General features: G+C 44.1%; 1 protein-coding gene across 1 annotated transcript in view; it reads left to right on the top strand.

The window, feature by feature from the left end:
* The window catches only part of NCOA1 (nuclear receptor coactivator 1), a 722,334-nt gene that overhangs the window by 199,876 nt on the left and 508,187 nt on the right, over positions 1-14,271 (top strand). The window contains exon 2 of the mRNA XM_069233763.1: positions 4,228-4,398. The gene's annotated coding sequence lies outside the window, so the exon portion shown is untranslated. The remainder of the gene's footprint in view (positions 1-4,227; positions 4,399-14,271) is intronic.

Raw genomic sequence — 14,271 nt, 5'->3', positions numbered from 1 at the left:
ATACATGTAACGCTACATTCTGGTATGCCCGTCAGTCTCTCGAATAAAATAAAAAGGTTTTTAAGGGGACAAAAATAAATATGGAAGCCACCAAAATCTAGCTAATTGGTTCTCCAAGCCGCAGCCTCTCCTCCTGTGAACTCCTAGGCTCCAGCTTCTGCAAGTCTTGAGGCTGGCATCTCTTTTAATAAGGTTCTGAAGAGATTAGCATCTCCATTGATGCAGTCACAGAGGCCTTAGGATGTAGAAGAGTCTGCTTTACCCAGGGCCCTGGAACTCCCCTAAGACACAGATTCTTAACACTGAAACGAGGAACAAAGGTGGCTTCAGGACCTTATAGAGATAACATATTCAGTTTATTGAGGACAAATAATTGAAGGGGGGCATCCATTCTAGGGAATCAATGTCCTCTGTGCCGATATCACAAAAGAAGCATTGTTAATGCTAAGAGGGCTGGCTATAATGTGCTGCAACCTGCACTCTGACAGGCATGCTGCTCATCCTGCACTCACATGGGAAGATCGTTTACCTATAGTGAACTGGTAATAGGAGTCAGAACCAGGAAAGTGTGTCTGACTACTCTGGTGCGATGGAACGTAGGCACAGCCACCATGAATAAGAAGAGGAGCAAAGCATGTGAGAGGGCACTAAGGTCTGAAGTCCAGAAATACTCAAGGCAAGAGCCTTGTGTGCCATGCAGAGAGTTTTAAACAATGTCAGCTAATTCACTGGGAACCCGTGGAGAAACTCCAACTGGGATCTAACAGTAAGAGAAAATGATTCACTTGTCAACACACTTTACGATAATGTATTACTCCACCCATAAAGACCTCTTGGCTTTAACATATGCTTTTCCCTGGGAATAATTCAGGCCCACTGCCTTTGTCATAACTTTTTCAGAATGAACAGATCAGATCTATGGCATCTGACATAACATTTTCGAATGACCCATCAGCAGAGCCATCTCAGACCTACCACACTGAGCATAATTTGTGCAACCCAAGCACTCTTTTTGTTTTAGGTGAAGTACACAAATTCTGTCCAGTCAAATCGGGAAGCTAGGAAGGGCAACATGCTGACAGAGCCAAACGTGCTATCTCAGTAGTTCTCCCTAAAGCTATTTTTCATTTGATTGCATTAGGTTTGGCTACTGCTGCGCAGTCAAACCTGGTCCTAAGTATATTCCGGTCCTAGTTCTGTGTTCTCTGCCCTTTCCAAAAAGGTTAAATCCCATTTATTCTCCTTACTAGCTCTGTTATTATCACTATCTCGTTGTTTCTGTTGTTTTAACCGCATATATAAAGATGATGCTTCGCTTACCTCTTCTGTCATACCTTTCTCCAAGCCGAGGTCTTACTGTGATTGGAGATATATGGTCATTCGCTCCCTAAGGATTCATTCCTCTGAGATGAAAATAATCTGTGTTCCTTCCTTGTGTGCCCACTCTACCCTCCCCAACATTGTCACACCTTCATCATTTCCAGAAATCCAGGAGTGTTAATAAATGTCATCAAGTGACTAGACTCCTTGAAGGTCTTTCCTATCGCAGCAGGTAAGGTGGATGCCACTGGTCCACTTCCAACACTTACCATATGTAAGGCTCCCATTTTTCTGTTTTTACTGATCTTTACAGATAACTACAGACAGAAAAACAATATATTCCCTGTCTATTTAAAATACTGAAAATTGTGCTTTTTGTGAAAGACTCTCCATGCTGCCTTTCATAAATTCCAGGCAAACGCTGAGCTTATAGACCGATAGGGAGTTACAAAACATGTTCAGATTTCCTTAAATATAGGCATATGTTCACATAAATGCAGTGGCGGCTGGCTCGTATTTACAGTGGGGGTTACAATAATAATAAAATGCAAAAAAGCTGCACTTACCTTGGGAAGTGTTCCTCTCCTCGTCTGTCCTCTCCTGGCTCCAACTCACGACGGGACCCAGGAACAGCACAAGCCAAATCTGGCGCTGCTTTCATGCCGGTAACGAGCATGAAAGCAGTGCCAAGATTGGTAGGAACTGCCTCTCTCAGCGGTCACAAGAGTGCTGGAGGCCTGTGCTTTCTGTAACCCAGGTGTTTTAAGACAGCTGAGTTAGAGAAGTTTAAAGTGTGCATGTCAGGCAAAGGGACATGCACACTTTAAACAAGTGCAGAGCTCCCTGCTGCCACTCAGCAGCAATTGCCCCACCCCATCCTGACACTTGGTTCAGGACGGGGTGCTGAAAAATAAAATGGTAATAAAAAAAAGTTTATTACCATTTTATTTTTTAGTTCTGGGGCATTTTTTTTAGCGGGGGGACGTTCCTTCTCTCTCGTGGAGGGACCACCCGTGAGTATATGTGTAGTATAAAGCTAATATGCACCTATGGGTGTAGTGTATTGTTAAATGTGGCTGCTTAATTTGTTTAAACGTGACAGGCTTCCACATGAGTTACGGTGACCAGACGTCCTGCATTTCCCCGGACAGTCCCGGTTTTTAGAGGACTGTCCCGGTGTCCTGACGCTTCTCTTAATTTTAGACAAATGTCCCGGTTTTTGGGACAAAAGTCAGATTATCTAGGGAAGCATAAGTTAAAGGTATTCTCTTTTTTAACAGACACTACAAAGTATGAAATAATTAAGTAATGTATCTGTTACTGTCAGGAAACACAGTCCCCTGTCGACTCCCAGCAGAGAAACGAGTGGGGAGTAGAGAGAAGTGGGTGGGGGGCGGGTTGGGGGGTAAAGCTATACCTAGTTTTATATGTGTAGTCTTGTAAATGAATATGTATGTAAACACACATGTATAGGCACACATTCACAAAGCTATGCAAAAAAATGGGACATAAAAGTGATAGTAAAGTCTCTAGTCCTTCTTTTATGTCTGACATAACATGGTTTTGGCTCCTCAAAATCTGGTCACCCTAACATGAGTGCACGTCTAAGAGTTCAAAAAGTGTGGAAATATACAATTTTAGGACTCCATTTATTCTCAAGACTGAAATAAATATGGATAAATACAGACGGAAATGTTAAACAAATATATATACCATAAAACTGGGAGCCCGAACCATAAACAAGCTACTGTCACTGGTGGGACTCCCCCAGAGCAGGTCCTCCCTCGTCACAAGTGTGAGCTGAGCCGCACACGGATACATCTTGCCCAGACATTCGCCCCCACTGGCACCAGAGTGTTGAAAGATTAACTCCTCTCTGCATCTCTCAGCCCCATCACCTCTAACAGCACCCACAGTCCGGCCTTCCCAAAGCAGCTGCGTGACCCTCTCCCTGGAGAACCCTGAAACCGTCCTAGAGTCCAGGGATGTGACAACACTGGTCCACTGCCTTCTGTCTAACCCCCTCCCCCCACGTCACGTGATAAATGTATACATGGAAATACAAAAGTGCAGGTGCTCACTCTAGAGTACCTGCTTGCTTCTGTGAAGTGCCGGTACTCTCCTAATTAAGTGTATTGTGCAAGTGCTGAGAAGTTCAGGTACACTCCCTTTCAAATTAAAGAAGTGCAGGTACTCAGTACCGGACAGTACCTGCCCATTTAAAGCACTGTGGCGTGCCTAGCCATCCTTTCCTTTCCAGTAAACACACACATCTCTTGGCGTGTTCGTATTTACTGCCATGATGATACGTGCAGCAGTCTCTTATGAGTAGTCGACCCCACTAAATACAAATGTGTCGTTTTATAAAGCGCTACACATGTACTTTGTCGCTTCGGGGTGCTGTACTAGTCGCCCAGGTATTCATAATACCGCTGAACATAGGCGTTAAGATGGCACCTTACGGCAGTGCAGCATTCTCTGGCATGTTTGAGTGATCCCTGTACAGTCTGGCGGGTGTGTATCTGGTAATTGTATAGCGCTAAGATAGTCGAAAGGCAGCGGAGCGCTATAGAGTCGGCGACACAGTCAGCATTACTGCCTTGTCCCCGGCTCTCGGTATTAGTGGCCATGGTGCCGTCTGCGGTTTCTCTCTGGTGACGGGTCCCCTTTGTATTGGCTCTTAATTAGCTGTGTGGAGAATGAATCGTGACGAGCAAGCGCATTACAGGTAAGTGAATAATTAGTTCATTTATAAACATGGCTCGGATCCTCTTGCCAATATCCACAGTACAGTAAATGACGGCCCTTTCTGCAGACTGGTGGGGTGACGCTGCATTGCATCCTGTGTGGTTTGTGTTTAATGGAGTGGGTAGATTTTAAGCAGTGTCTGTTTTTCCCGCCTAACAGAGTCCAATAATTGGCGGCAGACCTCCGGCTGCGAGAGTTCATTTGAAGACTGCCGGCGGAAGACTGATGCTCGGGCACCCTGCGGTTTTAGGACTCTCCGGCGTTCCTGCTTGCTAATTTCCAAACGAGTCCAGGTCCCATGCGTCGCCTTGTAGTTCCAGAAAGCTAGAGGTAGGTTTCCGCTCACTACTGCTATTGGTGGCGAGGCCGTTCAGCAGCTTTTTAATGGCCTCGGCACTTCTTCAATCCCCGAGTTTGTTTGACGCTGGTATATTGCTCAATTTGCCGTAATCCCTCTGGTCTCAGAATCATTACCGTTGTCTCCTATGCAAAATATTGCCTTCATGTTCCCTCTAGCATATGCAGCACGCTTTCCCAAATTCGGTCCCTCTGGCTTGTGTTGTGAAAAGATGTTTCCAAGCTTTATTGTCACACACCAAAGGCAAATAAAGCACGTTCAGCAGCCGTGCAAGCTTCTCCAACTTGCAGATTAGTGGCAGGAGCAGTGCTTGTCAGCTCACACATAACAGGTGCCCAAACCTTAAAGTAAGACTTTCACGGTAGCTACGACTGTGAGCGCTGGCTGCCAGGGTACACTGTTAGCATGCTGGAAGGCAGCATTGCGCAGCCGCAGAAGTGCAAGCTTCCCTCGTCCTACAGCATCTCTGACTTCTCAGAGTGTGGCCACAATCCATTCCGCCACTGCAGGTCTTGCCTTCTGCCACACTCCCTGTTGCACGAGCTACCTCCTGAGCACACTGCTTGTTTTACAGGACATCTGTGCGCTCTATTCCATGGGTACTCACAAACATTTTCTAGGGGTGAGGTTCAAAATGTACAGACTGGGTATGTCGAGGGCTGCGTACATGCCATGGCACCCCCAAGGAGACGGGGTAAATCTGTTTTAGGGGTTAAATAAGAAAACAGATATGACTGAGATTACCTGTAGACCGAGTGGTTGTTTACTATCAGTAGAATTTCTTCCATAATTGAGCTGACTGGTTTTATGTTATGTGTAGACATGACACGAATGGCTTCTTTGTACTCGTTTATCTGCTTCACATCCAGCCGCAGAATAACACCAGCATGCAGCTATCTTAGAGGAGCCTGGTCTTAAATACCTTCCTTTGTTGTAGATGGACTCTGACTGCCACAGAAAAGGGGAACGTAGCTCCTCAGAATTACACTCACTCTAAGGAGGTCCTTGACTGCAGGTTTGCAGAGTCAAAGAAAAAATATGTATTATTATGTGATACAGGTGACGTGGTTTTGGCCTTAGGACTCCAGGCTTGTTTTCATGATGGTGATAGCAGTGTGCACGAGTCAGTGTGTATGAGTCACTTCCATAGGCTTTGATTCTTCTAGAGGTGGCAAGTGTCTTTTCAGTATCGCCTACATAGCTGGAAAATCATTGTACATATAATCCAAGGCTACTGAAAGATCTCCTGCTATGAAGACATGAATTCCTGATTAAGATTTTGTTTTAGTAACTTGGTGTTCTGCTATCGTCGGAGTGGTCTACATTAGATTTGCTGATTTTTCAGCAACCTGCAGCAGAGCTGCGTGCGTGCAGGCTCCCCCCAGACACCTCTTGCAGGGGTCCATGACAACAAAACAAAGTTCACCATATCAAGTAGGACCCTAGTCCTGATGATGACCCTGAAAGCCAGTCCCAAAGTGTCAAAACCTGCAAGCAGAATGAAGGAGGACCAGATATTAATCTTTCTATAGAATAGTTCCACTTACCACTCACAAAATACATGTGAGAATTAGGCAATACTGGATGTACACGGCCCTCTTTTGGGACTGACCAGGAGACACTCCAGATATAAAGGTCTGTAACAAAGGACAATCACTATTGTATTGGTCCTGGTGCTAATAATCCACAGCCAAGGTTTGTCAACAGATTCATACTGTGTTCCCTAAGATTTATACGCGCCACCGTAATTGCTCATGAGTGTGCACAAATCTAGTGGTTGAAGGAGTGTGAATTCATGAGCACTGAGTTCATCAGACGTGATTTTTTGTTGTTGTTTATGTGCAGCTGTTCTCAAAGACTTTGTATACCTCATTGTGAATGTTAACTGTATATTGTCTATGTCAGAAGAATTGTGCAAAAGCAATATGTAATAAATACCCTTTTAAGAATGTAACATTATTTCTGAAAAAGGCCACGAGTGTTCCTTTGTGTTTCTAAGTGAGTTTGTCTGTGGTTGGGGGTATTATCTTTACCCAGGTTACAGATGCATACTCGGCTGGAGCACTCACGGTTACCTTAATAGAACCCAGCACCCTTTACATGTATGATGGGAATCTTCTTACAACCTCTAATCATACACAAGATCCTAACCGTTTGAACACAGCTGTTGAGGTCTTGACTCGATTTAAAGGTAGCCTTACACACAATTTGCCAGGCTACGTTAATAGGCTCACAGGTGTCAGCCAAGTTCGACATGACAGGTCTTTAGTAGGGGTGTCGGAGAGTAATGGGTACCCCAGATAGACAATTGTTTCACCCTCCAACGCCTGTTTGAAAACCACTGCAGGGTGGGAAAGAGGAACTCTTACGTGTCCGTGATTTCTCTGCTGCTTGTGATTGAATGGATAGATTAAGGCTGTGCAGGAGACCGACTTGAAGTTGGGGATCCTGAGAAGCTTGGTTCAGATTTTGCAGGAACCTCATAAGAATATCTGGGACTGCCTTCAGTGGGCAGAGGGCGTGCAGTGGCCTGACTGAGTGCAGTATTTTGCACCCATCTGCTCGTTACCCTCCTTATAGCAGATCTTCCAGAAATGATAGGAAAAGCCTGGGTGTTTCGCCAAAAAGGTAATTACTGCATAATTGTTATGCTTGTTGTAGAGTTGCATTTGACCATGAACCAGCTGGTCTGCGGCGGGTGCTGCCTTCTTTGACTGACTGTTGCAATGTCAAGTATATGAATATGTTGTTGAAGGTCGTAGAGGAATTGATTTCTGTATAAAGGAAAGATTGACGTTCCTTCTGAATACAAACACTTGAGAGTTTTACCCATATTCTAGACAACTTGATGTAATCTCATGGCAATGTTAAATGGTAATGCTGAGTGGGTTTAAGCTGGCAGGCTGGGTTGCCTCTTACAAGTCATGATTCGCAGCTCTTGCCCCGTGTAGCGGGAGGTGTGTGAAGTTTCAGAGATATTACTGGGCATTGAATTGGCTGTCAGCACGCTCAGGTGTAGTTTACTTCCATCACGCTACAGCACGCCTGTACTGCTCTAGTGCCTAGAGCAGAGTGTGACCAGCTTCTGCTATGAAAGCCCTGCTGTGGCCGAGCTAAGAATGTGGTATTACTTATTGTGGGAACCTTCAGCCCTTTGCGACACTATAGGTGTGAAGATATTAAGCTGTCTGTGGCTTGTCACACTGGCAGGGCAGCGATACGGATGGCTCTTTGGGTATCATGCAACACTGGGCTTATTGTGGAAAAACTGTTGGAAGGGGGTAGCGGCCATCCCATGCGCCCATGAAGGAAGTGAGCCGCATTCGGATAGTCTTTAAACTGAAGATCTATTGAAAAGGGAACTTTAAAGGGGGCTTGAGAAGATGCATCACAAGATGCAAGAATAGTCCTATAGTTTATCTACCAAGGGAACTCATTCTGCCAGTACATTGTTCCTAACTTTTTCATGCAAAGGACTGGTGTATTCCCTTTCAGACCCTCGCACTTTAGGGGATAGTGGACTTGTGGTTGAGCGCACAGGTACCAGACAAAGAACACAAACCTTCACTTGAGGTTGGTTCCCAGTGGGTTAGCGCTTCACCGTCCTGCTTGTTTGGCTGCTCTACGGAGTGGGGTAATTGGTACCAAGCAATTACTTCCTGGCTGATGTTTACCTTCCAAGTCCTCTTGGGGGGAGGGCTGTTTTCCTAGTGGTTTCGAGCCCCCACTGCTAGAGCTCGGGCACCAATCAAAGTGTCCCTTGGGAGCTCGCTGAGATCTGCCAATTACTGTCATTGTTAATATCGCAGTTAATGATAATAGTGGGGAATGCTAACAACTCGTGACGCCTAGATCTTTGGCAAAACAGCTGCCCTCCCTGGCTCCCCACCCCTGCTTTGTTTCAGTATCAGGAGTATATTGTTGCCGCAGGATATCCTATTAACTCTTAACTTCTGCTTGAAGGCCCACTGTTTATTATGTTGTGATCTCCGTGTGTACCAGCTCCACTCCTATCAAGGCCTACATTACGGTGAATTTCATGTGGGTGAAATATTGCACAAGAGCAGTAGTTAATCAGACCTGGCCTTCATCACCTGAAACTCGCAGCAGTTATGCAGTGTGTGAGCAACAAATTTGTGTTTTCCCTAAATTGGAAGCTGCAGTGGGTCATTCCCCAGTCGCCTGTCCTTTTATTGCCCGACGCATAATGTAAATTGAATTAACTTTTTCAAGTGCAGCATTGTGTACTGTAGTGAAACAACAGTATTTACGTGTTAGGTAATTTTACACCCCATTGATGCCACTTAAAACTCATGAAAGATAAAGAGAAACCTGACCATCAGAAGTCAAGAGTACATGAATTCTAAGAGTCCAGCTGGATGTGTAAGGTCAGTTAAGTTCCGGCACTCTTTGCAATGGTACTTGTCCTGCAGTGGACCTGCAATTTCTCTCTGGAGAGGTATGTGAAAATTATTAACAAGCATTTGCAATGCAACGGGTTTTGCGTTTTCTTGAGTTTGAGCTATTCACGTTTTAATCTCCTTACCGAACTTTTCTTGCCACATAACCTGAAAAGTAAAACAGTTTCAGATAAGTGAGCCCACGGCCACCGTGAAGCGTGACTGAGACACTCAAAAGGAAGCAGAAGTTCGCTCGCAGTGAACCGTATCAGCAAAAGTGCAGTTAGCCATGTAACCAGCAAAAGTGCAATTAGCCATGTAACAGGGTCGATGTCATGCAAAGCGATTGCCTACTGCCCAGCGAGATCGCACTGCCTGCGAAATAAAGAGAAAAAGGAATCCAGAAACCATATGGAAAACATGGAGCCTCATATGTTTTCAGTAGTTGGCCGGTGCGCTCAAGGAGGGCTAAACACCGGAAAAGGCATGACGTATGCATGCCTTTCACTAATGAAAAGAAGCTAATTTTAAAAGGCAAGCCCATAAACCAACCAAACTGATGGGCGTGGTTAAAACCCCATAGAGAGATTACACCAAGAATAGAGCGATTTGCGCTTGACCCTAAAAATTAGTGCGAGAGGCTCAATCAGTGGTAAATAAAACATAGACTAATAAAAATGATTTTTTTGCTAATCCCATTGATCACTGTTGATCCTCTACCATAACATGTCATCACATGAATCATTCAGCTGCCCTTTTTTAACGCAATGTTATAAAAATCATGCATAAGTAGTTTCTAAGTTCTTTCGCTTCAGTTTACAACTTTTAGAATGTGACGCTCTGCACTCTGCCTCACTCCTTTACCTGCAGATTCGTCCACTATGTTTATGTCCCAACTGGCACATCTTGGCCAACATCCATCCATGTTCAAAGTCCGCCAAAGCAATTTTTTTTTTTGGTATTCTTTGCAGAATAATATGCATTTCTCTCTACCACCGCTAAGTCTCCATTTTGAGTTGTTTTTTAATCAAAGGTCTTCTTGACCGTTCACGTTTTTTTCTTTGTTATGGCTCAAGACTGTTAACATCTTGAGGGGCACCAAATTAAAGGAGTAATATTACTCATTTGCCAAAACATTATGATTCAGTGGGACATAAAGTGATGTTGGAGTGCCCTTCTGAACTCTACAATGTCGGAAGTAGAGGTAGACCTGGCCCATGTTCAGTTCTCAAATGAAGGCTTTCAGACTTGCATCTTGGCTGGTTTTACTCTCCTGTGTCAGCTTGGTTATCATCTATCATTGTTTTAACCATGGCAAGATGATTGTCTGCCTAATATTTACTGGGTCAGGTCCCTTTTGGGCCCTCTGTTCATGTCCTTAACTTTATACCCCAAAACATTGATTGAATTCTCAACGATGACTGTAAAATCCTTAAGACAATGTGGGTTAAGAAGGCAGACCCCATATACATTTCATGTGTTTTACTCCATTGTGAGTTCTCTGTGAGTCTGTTTTTTTCGTGCTATGTAGCACTCTTGTGTGCTGTAAACTGAGACACTTCTAGGAGTCTGGCGGTGTTCAGGTTGTAGGTTGGTGCTAATGATGGGCACAATTGAGAGCTCTGGGGTTGCAGTAGAAGGCTGTACATGCTTGTCCAATTCTTAGCCTCCTTGTAGAGTGGGGAGGCCGATAATCACACATAAACCAATTGTAACTGTCATTTTGTGTCAAAAGTTGGTGAAGGAGGAATACACAGCAATTGAAGTCGTGAGACCACCAAAGGAAATAAATACTGTGTTCGCTGATGAGAGTATGGGCCTCCTTACGAACCTGGCCGTCTCATGGCCGCCAGGTTTGTGGGTGGTGGTTGGACCGCTGCCAGTGTTGCATTTTGAGCTCCATTTTACGACCGTGGCGGTACCGCAGCGGTTGGACCACCATCGCCACCAGGATTAGTCGACCCAACGGCCTGGCAATGCTGGGGGTCCTAATCTGATGCAAGCAGCGCTGCCCTGGGGATTACAACTTTGCTTTCCACCAGGGATTTAATGGCGGTAGCATAGCAGAAGGCTGGCGGAGGACAGGTGCAGGGGGCCCCCATGGCTAGCACCAACGTAATGTTCACTGCATTTCGAGGGTGCTGGTGCACCCTTTGCACTACAGCATTGCCGCCAGCTCGATTATGAACCTGAGACAATGCTGTAGGCCATTTCCTGCTGGGCCAGCGGGTGGAAACTGTGGTTTCCACCCGCTGACCTAGCAGGAAACTCATAATGGGCCCAGTGGGGAGGCAGCTACAATGGCAGCAACCTCCTCGTCGGGATTTCGGCAGAAGGGCTTTTCCATCCGCCTAACTCGTAATAAGGCCCTATGTGTATAAGAGAGACAAAGGGCATGACTAAAGAGAAGTGATGTAAGGAAACACATACAGAGGGATACCGTGAATAGATAGTGGTGAAGAGGAAGATGATGACGTTTTAAATATGCAGCTGGAGGCAAATTATACAGTGTAATGCGGTACATATTGTGATAGTATTTTATTATTTTTGCACATGTTAAATAAGCAGTCTCTTCACCTCATTAGTACCAGTGTAACACACCAATACAGCAATAACCAACTGAAAAGTAAGGGCCATCTACTTCTGTTTTCTGTAAATTTTGATTCATTTGAGCTAAAAATAAAATGTTTTTTTTTTTTTTTTTTTTTAAACTGCAAATTATACTGCAGGCAATATATTATTTGGCAAATTAGGCAAACCCATAATTATGCAGCACACCGGCTGCAGAAATCTCATAAACCCAATGGCCCTGTGCATGTGTGATAAAATAACTTGATGTTACCCATATGCTTTATGTTTTTGTACCTGCTATTGATGTTTGAAAACTGTTTTTACAATGCACACGCCAAACCTGACTTTATCAATGTGTGCTTTCTCCAGGAATTGCTTCTTGCTCTCTGCATAAAACAAGATCATGAATTGCCAGTCCCTGTAAAGCTCTACTTATCTTTCTGTGCTCATGGAGACTCTGCTAGATTTGTATGCACACACAAAAGACAACATTGTCATTTTACATATTTTATTTAATATCAAATTATTGGGGAGCTTTGGAAAAAATCTAACATATTCAAAATTTAGGGCCAATTTTATTTTAGTCAGAACTGTAGTTAGAGTGCATCAGAGCTCTGAACATCACAAAATACAAAACAAAATCTATAGGAGACCACTTCAGAAATGGAAATGTCCATGACATTTTAACAAAAACTTTTTCTGATGCCTGCTGAAATCTATGCAGTTAATACCGTAACAAGTTTTGGGGAATTTATCACCGAGTTTGTTTAAATTCTTTCTTTAAAAATGTTTTTTAAATCATTTTTACTGGAAATTCTATCAACATTTTAGTGAAAAGTTCCACTTTCTATTCCAATGTATGAAATTTAAAAAAAAAAAAAACTTCTGATATTTCAATGTAAAGTGTTTTCTTCTCCCAGTTCCGCAAAATGTCTATAAATATATAATAAAATCTGTGTTGAACTAAAAATCCTAAATTTTGATTCAGTTTGTGAGATATAGAAATCATTTTTATAAGCATTCAACAGAGATTTCAGTCGAATACCTTTAGTTTGCTTTCCACCCTTTGAAACGCTCTGGTCACCACTACATGTGATAGCATACTTTCACTGTGGAAGCTTGGGCCACCATGTGGGACTGTGTGTTGTCTTGGCTACAAAGACATAATCCGGCATAATCTTAAAAGTGATATAACAGTAGTGATGTGATGTACTCTTACTCGTGAGTAGTAATGTTGCAACTAAGTTGTAATAAAGACATTAATAGGAGATGTTATGACAATTGCGGACTTGCCATGTATTGTTGTACAAATGTGTACACATTTGTGTTTTTATGCACAATTGTATTTCTGTGCCGACGTCTATTGCTGTCACAGCCGAGCTGCTAAGAGTACAAGTTTCTGAATAGACTATTGTCTTACTCTACTTCATGTTACCTTTCACAAAACAGGTTTATAGGACGAATCCTAACTTATGCACACACTAGGGGCTAAGGGACAGAATTGTCACAAAAAACAAGCTTCCGATACTGCACACTGAAATGCATATAGCGCCAGAAGCGAGTTCAAGGTAACACAATTCTGCTATGGTGCCCGTGAAGCACAATTTCAATTACATGTGATTAATATCATAGATTTCAATTTAAGAGTAGGAGTTAGCTTGTGGAAGCTTGGTTATGAGTTTGCAAAATTGTTTGAACGAGTCTGATAGCGGATGTTATTTGTGTCTTTTTTATGTACCTTGAGATAATAGAATCTTGTAATAGGGTCGGTATTTAGTCCAAATCCATTGGTAAAAACGAATCAAAGAACAGCAGAAAAAAAGAAAACAAAAAGAAAGTGCGATTATTTCAGAATACTCAAGAGTTGAAAATACACCCGTGAGATATTGAGCATCACGCCCTTGACATCTATATATATTCCTAAAGCATTAGCAAGATGGTTCTAGTATTAAAAACAAATCCAGCGGAGCCTGTGTGTGCAGGCCTGCAAGTGTTTGAAATGCCTGCGAAGGTTTCACACTGCATCCTCGTGCGATGGCCCTTTCCACGGAGGTCCTGGCTGTTCTAAATCTCTCCCCAGCAGCCCTTGTTTCAAGCACAACTCAGAGGAATCAGAGACTGTTCGTAGGGTCAATACAGAAGTTGTACCGGGACGCATCTCTCTATGTGTAAATGGGACATTATGTCTCGTACGGAAGGCGAGAGGGGCTGGTCTTCTGGTTCTGTGCGCACATTACATAAGTGCGATGGTGAATGTTTCAGCCTTTTTGTAAAATGTTTTGTTGCGTCTCCCATCACAGTAGGCCTGCAGCACTGGGGTAGTGCACTTTGGAATTCGGTTTTTATAGAGATAAATTAATGAAAAGCCCAGCGCGCGCACACAGTACACATAAGGACGGATGTGCATCGGATAGTAGAAGGGGTTCGCAGCTTTAAGGCCAGCATCTTTTTGTTTCGCAGCGTAGCCTCCTTATGGAAGCGCACGTTTTGAACTACGGCGAGACAGAGATCCGTGTTTGGGCAGCGTGCGTCCTGCACTTCGACCGGGCCTTCCCTCTGCGCTGGATATTCATCGGCCAGTGTTTGATCTGCAGTTCACTGCAGGCGACGGCGAATGCAGGGATGCCTGCAGGGAGCAGAGGCAGCATGCGGCTGAACGCAAGCAACGGTATAGGCCCCCTGCCCTCTGGTTTCCTGGAAAAAAAGATGGTCTCCAATTGGGTTTTTTAGGAGCCCCTCGCGGCCTGGGGCTGCTGCGCCGCTGCACTTGTTGCACTATCGATAGCAAGCTCCTGGTAGCAGGGTTCGGCACACCGCACTCTCCAGCACGATGGCTGCTGTAGCGTGGCAAACCTCTTCAGTGTTGTTTTTGTA

This window comes from Pleurodeles waltl, chromosome 5 (assembly GCF_031143425.1).
Source record: "Pleurodeles waltl isolate 20211129_DDA chromosome 5, aPleWal1.hap1.20221129, whole genome shotgun sequence".
Lineage (NCBI taxonomy): Eukaryota > Metazoa > Chordata > Amphibia > Caudata > Salamandridae > Pleurodeles > Pleurodeles waltl.
This window is presented reverse-complemented; position numbering and strand designations above follow the sequence as displayed.